Genomic DNA, 7,560 nt, shown 5'->3' with positions numbered 1-7,560 from the left:
CTCATTAAGAACAGTAGGAGGCACTTTCCAGATGGAACACACTTGCAACAACCTGATCGCTGGACTGCCCAAGCCCTCCATGCACTATAGGAAGCTGCCGAAGCTTACGCCATTGACTTGTTCGAAGACTCGGTCTATGCATCAGTACATGCAAAGAGAGTCACCATCACCAATAGGGATTTGTGGATAGTGAGGTTCTTCCGATGATGGAAGGATAGTCCTTGTGGAGATCAACAACGATAGGGGTGTACTACCAAAATATATACGGAATGTAGCTTCCAAAGAGATTTTGTAAGACCCTAGTTGTAATGGATCCCATGTAAAATGTTATGAATATGAATACAAATTTTTTGGCGCATCTTATTTTTGTTTATTCGTTTGTTATTTATTTTATTTATGTCTTTGAGTTATCGTTACATGCGTTCGAACGAATACATATTGCGCATGAACTCGATAAAGCACTACGTATTAAATTTAGGGTAAGAATCCTGTTGCGTATAAATCCAATAAATAAACATAATATTCAAGTAAAAAACAATAATAAACGATGCGTATGATAAACTACATTGCATGCAAATCCAACAAATATCGGTTTTCATTACTTCAAGAGAAGATTACAAATTATATTATGTTGGTGATGAGATATCATTTTGGCACTAAGTACATCTACTCTCTTCTAGGCTTCTTTGAGCTAGACTCCCCATGGTCAGAGCTATTCTTGATTATAGGCAGCAACACATTTTGCCCTAGTAGTTCCTACTTAATGACATTGGGGTCTTCAACACCAACAACCATGCCACGGGCCACCATGGAAAAAAGTGGCCCAGACCTAGTACTAGAGAATAAGTAGAGGAGCTTCGAATGTCAAAGCAACACTACTTTCTCCAAGTGGCCCTCAACTTCAAGAAGTTCTCAAAAAAAAGTTGGAGAGCATGTCTTATGGAATATAAAAATGTTGCTCACAAGATGGCCGATATACTCCTTCAATGCCGAGTCCTGCACCTTTCCTTGGCTTCCAGATCGGCCATCTTGTCTAGATGAAAATTCATCTATATAGACAATGTCATGCATCACACAAGTTCAGTGTCAGACTCACTAAGTAGAGGAGCTTTGAACGTCGAAGCAATACTACTTTCTCCAAGCTAGAGTTTGTTGGGATGGTCTTGAAGGGCCAGCCTTCGTTAGTGCCCTCAACTTCAAGAAGTTCTCAGAAAAAGCTGGAGAGCATATCTTATGGAATATAAAAATGTTGCTCACAAGATGGCCAATATACTCCTTCAATGCCGAGTCCTGCACCTTTCCTTGGCTTCCAGATCGGCCACCTTGTCTAGATGAAAATTCATCTATATAGACAATGTCATGCATCACACAAGTTCAGTGTCAGACTCACTGTGTCAAACTCACTATGCATGGAGTGTGGTAAAGACATATACATCAGATTTGCGTCAAAATTGACCTGTAGGGCCTCCAGGGCATCGGGAGTATGCACATCAAATTTTGCCGAGATTAGGCCCCTAGAGCTGCCCTGGCCAGAGGCTCGTGTCTGGGGGCTTTAGGGGCTCAATCAGATTCAGGTCCCTTGACGCAAGCCTCTGACTAGGGAAGCTCTAGGGGCTTGATCCCGACAAAATTTGATGTGCACACTCCCGATGCCCTGGTCTATTCAGGCCCCCAGACGCGAGCTCGGGCCTAGGCAACTCTGGGGGCATGATCCCGACAAAATTTGATGCAGATTGACAGATGATTTTTTATGTCGAGAAGTGTTTAAAAATAACCAAAAATTTTGAATTTTAGGGAAAAAATAGACTTTGTCAAAGACGGCGGTGGCAATTTTAAGCGGCAATGCCCGGAAAAGGCACAAAAGATCCACTTGATGACAATTGATGATTTTTCATAATTATTTGGCGTGTCAGACGGGACCCTAGGAGATGCCCGGCAGTGGAGGACTTCAAGATGGATGCCCATGATTTTAGGACTGAAATTTGGACACCGGACGCAGGACATAGGATGCTCGGGAGGCCGAGGCCAAGACCAAGTGTGAAAGGACATTAATGGGAGCCAAAAGGCATGACCTTTGGGGGATCCCTAAAGGGGCCCCCTAAAAAGAATGATTTTGGGGGGGGGGGGCGGTGCCATTTTTTTCGAGCATGAAGCAGGGAGATGGTGCCATTTTCTCAACGAATGATTGAGATGAGATGTGGGGGCTGTAAACAACCCTCCCAACCAATTACATGCCTGTTCTACTCTTGATCTTTGCTCTCCATCGCTCTAGTCCCCTCCTTAAATGGCTACCCGGTTGTGGAGATCAGATTTCAATCTTTCTCTCTCCAACCTCTCTCTTCTGCAAGGGGCAATTCTTGCGTGTGAAGAAGAATGAAGCACGGTTGATGAATGCTCGTCCGGGCGCGGTACCGGATTGCTTCCAAACCGAAGGTGGACTGAAGATGGTAGTGTGGAAGAGGGCTGAGCATCAAACGGGCCCTGATCTACAGACCCGCAACAAGTTTCAAAACCCGAAATAATAAAAGATACACGGTTATGACATTTTTACAAAGAAAATGGCTTTTTTTCGCATTTGATGATGTTAGCAATGTTCATATGGGCTAAAAATTAATGGACATGTTGTTTGCTATTGGTTTTAGTTTTTCATAATAAAAAATTCAGAAAATATACACTCAAAGTGTGGGTAATAAATGGGAAAAACCCGAAAAACATAGTTTTTAGAGTAAAAGTGGGGTGTTTGGGCATAAAATGGGAAAAGCATGAAACAAAACACCAATAAAATCTACATGGTTGTTGTTTAAGGACTCAAGAGCCACAACTCTGAAATAATGCAAATTTTCTTCCATTTTTATTGATAAAAAAATAAGAAAAAATAGAAAAAAATGCTCTTTAAAAGGGAAAAAAATAGGGAACGGATGAGAAAAATTATGGATGTGTCTGTTAGTGTATAATGAGGATAAAGCATAAGGGTTTGCCTCAGGTTATCCCCATTTATATATTTTTGTGAGTATTTACTGCTTATTTTGTGCGACATACGCATGAAATTACATTTTTACCTATCACCGCAAGCAAAACTCTAAATGGTAGGGAGAGAGGGGAGTTTGAGCATTGAAATATGATATAAAATCCGATGTATTTGCTGCATTATTCATATAGGATGACGTTAAGTTGAATAAAGGGAAGTACAGCACGAGTGTAAGGCTCGTTGTCTTCTCTCATTGCAGTAATTATGCGTTAGTGTATGGAAACATGAAAAGAATGGATTTGCACAATGCATGTTTTCCAAATTTTTGAGCACTTAATCATATACACATTTGCATCAAGCATCGTTAAATGGTATCAATTACAAGCTCCTGGATGCATAGCACTTGGTTTCTTTAGGACATGACCTACGTAGAGAGAGTGAGCAACTCGGTTGTAAGTCTAGATGGTGGGTTAAAGGGGATGGATAAGTGAGGATAAGTGCATTCCTGGAACGTTAAATACATTGGCACTAAGAGGGGAGTTTGTTTCGAATGTGTCTATGTGTGAAAGCAGCGCATTGAACGGCCAATCCCCAAGATGTAGGAGAGCTGCAGTAGGGCCACGGCAATCAGCCCGGTGGGGTGCCCTTGTTTTTGTAATATGTGGCATTTATTGTTGACATATGTATGATCTCTCTCTGAGGAGACGGGGAAAGGGAACATCCATTGGATTACAGACTATAAATGCACATTGATTAGTGTTTAGGATAGTGTATTCCTCGAGAGACGCTCCTGGCCCGTGAGGCCGTGAGGTGGGTTTGTCTGTTGAGGGCATGAGGTCTGGCTAGTGCCTTAGCCAATGCCGGCCCATTTTAGGTCCCATCAGTGGTGCGTCTGCCGGGAGCTGCCCACAAGTGGTGGTTCTCGAATCTAGGGTTTCTAGGGACCAAATAGTTGGTTTATGTCCTCTGACAAGGACCGTCAAGCCGAAATACAAAAAGCAGAATGTGCTGAGAGGGCTAGACAGCGGTTGGAGATCATAAGTCATTATTCTCCTCAAAGGAGTAGCCCGTTGCGCATAAGAGGAAGTGGTTCTAGTAACCTACGTGTTACAAGTAGCTCTTCGAGTGCAAGTGGAAGTCTTAGCACTTCCCTACTTCCAACTAATCAACCCACAACAAGTGGGGGTGTAGTTTTACCTACACAAACTCCTGTTGTCAATCCGGTTGTAGCAATGGCACAACCTATCGCAATTCCAATAGGGACACCGGATTTGCTAGCATTAGGAGCATCGTTGTCCATTTCCATGGGTTAGCAGAAGAAGATGGAGAACTCCACATTAAGGAGTTTCAAACACTCATGTTCAATTATCGAATCCAAGTTGAAGGACACCTAATGATGTTCTTCAATATGACGTTAAAAGGAAGAGTGGCAGTATGGTACCACGGTCTCGAAGCCGAAATCATAACTAGTAGTGCCTAATTCTTTATGGCTTTTCATAGAGAGTTTGCCCCTAAGAAGGGTGGACAATATTGGTTGCGTGTCTTGAATGTAACATGCCAAGAGCGAAATGAGAATGTCCAGGCCTAACCAAGAAATTAAAGCAAGTTCTTTGTAAACTAAATACTTATATCCCCATTCCAACAGCTGCCCAGTTACAATATTTCCTACATGGATTGGATTTTAATATCCAAGTGTAGCTGAGTAGTGTTGCTTTGGCCGACATTGACACTGCTATTACCCAAGCAGAAGGAGTAGAGTCACGCTTGCAAGCGGTGGCTTATGTAGCAAGGATAAATTGGAATGGTAATAACTTGGCCTTGACCAATGGGAGTCAAGGGGATCCCATGTCAAAGGTGAATGGGAGAGGAGGGATCATGCCGAATTTGCCTATGTTACCAGCTCCTCCTAGCATGACTATGCCCATGGCTAGTCAGGCAGCCTCACTAAATAGTGGGGGCCAAACAATGAATCCTAATGTGGTCCTACTAGGTCAACGGCCAATCCCTAATCAAGTGGTTAGGCCTATGGGACGACAAACTGACAATCGCGGCTACGAGTCGAGTGCCTCTAACGTCCTTGGTGAAGTTAAGGACATGATGAAGCATTACACCGATATGATCTCTGAACAATATCGACAAATAGCTGTGGATATCAATTTCCTTAAGAAGAAACAAAATTTGATAGGGAGTCGACGCCCTGAAGAGGGTGGCCCCTCAAGATTCAGCTATAAGTGGTGCGGTGGCCAACATTTCCCTAGGAATTACCCGAATGTCAAATGTGATATTTGCGAAAAGTCTAGCCACTTAGCTGCTACTTGTTGGAGTAAGATCAGTTCTCTCCAACAAGGAAGTAAACAACCTAGTCCAGTTAATCATCGCGCACAAGGGAATAATCTCCAGCAAGATGAGGGACCAAGACAAATACTGCAACGAGGAAAGGCTGTTGTAGAGGAGTTGCCTCATGGCAGTGGAGTCAGCCTTATTGAGGTTGTATGTGTCAATGATGCTGAAACTTCTTATCTACGAGCCGTAACAAGAGGGAAAAAGATTAAAGAGGGTGATAAAGGAACTATAAAACCTGTCAAGGGAAACCCTAAGTAGGATGCTAGGGAAAAGCGAGTCCTGAATCCGGATATGGAAGGTGGACCTTTAAGGCCTGTTGATGGTAAAATGGATCCGGAGAAGGATAGAAAGGTGCCAAGAAAGAGAACAAAAGTAAAAAAAGAAGCACTAAAGCCGGCGGTCCAACGACCAAAGGAAAGAATGGTTTGGCGCGAGAAGAGAACCTTGGCTAACTACCATGACTTTGACCTAGTAAGTTCTCTTTGCGAAGTCAAACTAGATGTGAATCTGCTGCAATTGATTAAAATTTCTCTAGGAGTATGCAAGGAATTCAAGAAAATCCGGTGTGTCGGGTATATAGTAGAACCTTTGGGCATAGCTAGAGTGGGAGAAGATTGGTTCGATCATGCTGAAAAGCATTGCCCTAAGGTTCCAGCGTATGTGGATGGAATATTAGTGGAGCACGCTATTGTGGACACTGGATCCTCCGTCAATATCATAAGTTCAGATTTGATGGAGCAGCTAGGTCTCGAAATTCAAAAAGATAGCTCCACACTCCTTAGGATGGCGGATGATAGTCTAAGACAACCGAAAGGTTGCATCACTAAAGTCCACACGTTACTGTTGCAAGCGTGGAATGATTTCTGGACTTTCACGTGATAAGATTTGCAGGACGTCCTAGCTATCGAGTTTTGCTAGGAAGGCCTTGGATTTTACGAACAAACTGTCAAGTTGATATACCCGCTGGTTGAGTGATTCTAGGTTGAGGTGCCCATTGTGTAATAGTGGATGCTTACCCTAAGTCTCCTCAGAGTGAGAGAGCTCCTTTATCCTCCACTGAACTAGAAACAGTAGATGATCAATCTAATAGTGAGACGTCATCGAGTGATGGCTCTAAGGAAGGGTTCACTACTACACAGGATATTTATTGTATAACCTTGAATGAGCCGATAGAGCCTCATGATCGGATAAGAGATGCGGATGTTATTGAGCTGAACCTTGGTACGCCTAATGATTCGCGGCCAATCGAATTGGGTTCTATGCTCAGTTCAGAAGAGAGAGAGGACTATGTGTCCCTGATTCAGGAGTTCCGCGACATCTTTGCTTGGAGCTATGATGAACTTAGGGGTATTCCTCCCAGTCTAGTTGTGCATACTATTCCTGTAAAGGAAGGTACCCGCCATGTACATCAGAAAGTAAGGCATATGCCTTTTGAATTAAGGGACGGGTTGTTCGAGGAACTACAGAAGTTGCGAAAAGCGGGTTCGATCTTCCCTATTCAGCATACTGAATGGTGCTCACCAGTTGTGATCAGAAAGAAGAAGAATAATCAGATCCGACTTTGCATAGATTTTAGAGAGTTGAATAAGCAAACTGTTAAAGATTACTACCCGTTGCCGTTTATTGACCAAATTTTGGATCAACTAGCAGGTAGGGAAATCTATTTGTTTATGGACTGCTTTGCAGGGTATAACCAAATGGCGATTGCTGAGCAAGACAAGCTAAAAACGACGTTTATTACTGTCTTCTCTGTACCTTTGCGTACCATGTGATGGCATTTGGGTTATGTAATGCACTAGGTTCATGGCAGAGAACATTCGACAAAACCTTTGGTGACATTTCCCCCGAGGGGAATTGAAAGTGATGATCTGGGGCAGCCACCGTAAGGGATAGATAGTTAATTATCTTACGGAAGTGTTTTGAGCGTTGCAGACAATTCTGCATAGCTCTTAATCCACGAAAGTGCGACTTTGGAGTCCCTTATGGGCTCTTGTTAGGCCATGTGGTCAGTTCCGTAGGGATTGCAATTGATCCTGAAAAGATCAAGGTCATAGTCGCCATGAGTCCACCACATATGCCAAAGGAAGTCCATATCTTTCTGTCATTGGTAGGGTATTATCGTAGGTTTATCAATGCCTTGGTAGAAAGAACATTGCCACTGACAAACCTATTGTCCTTTAATTGTTAGTTTTCATGGAGTGATGCTTGCAAAGTATCTTTTGACGATGTAAAGCAGGAGCTTGCCAAAG

The sequence above is a fragment of the Lygodium microphyllum genome, chromosome 20 (genome assembly GCF_053477565.2).
Source record: "Lygodium microphyllum isolate KBCC chromosome 20, Lygodium_microphyllum_v1.1.10, whole genome shotgun sequence".
Lineage (NCBI taxonomy): Eukaryota > Viridiplantae > Streptophyta > Polypodiopsida > Schizaeales > Lygodiaceae > Lygodium > Lygodium microphyllum.
Note: the sequence above shows the minus strand (reverse complement) of the source record.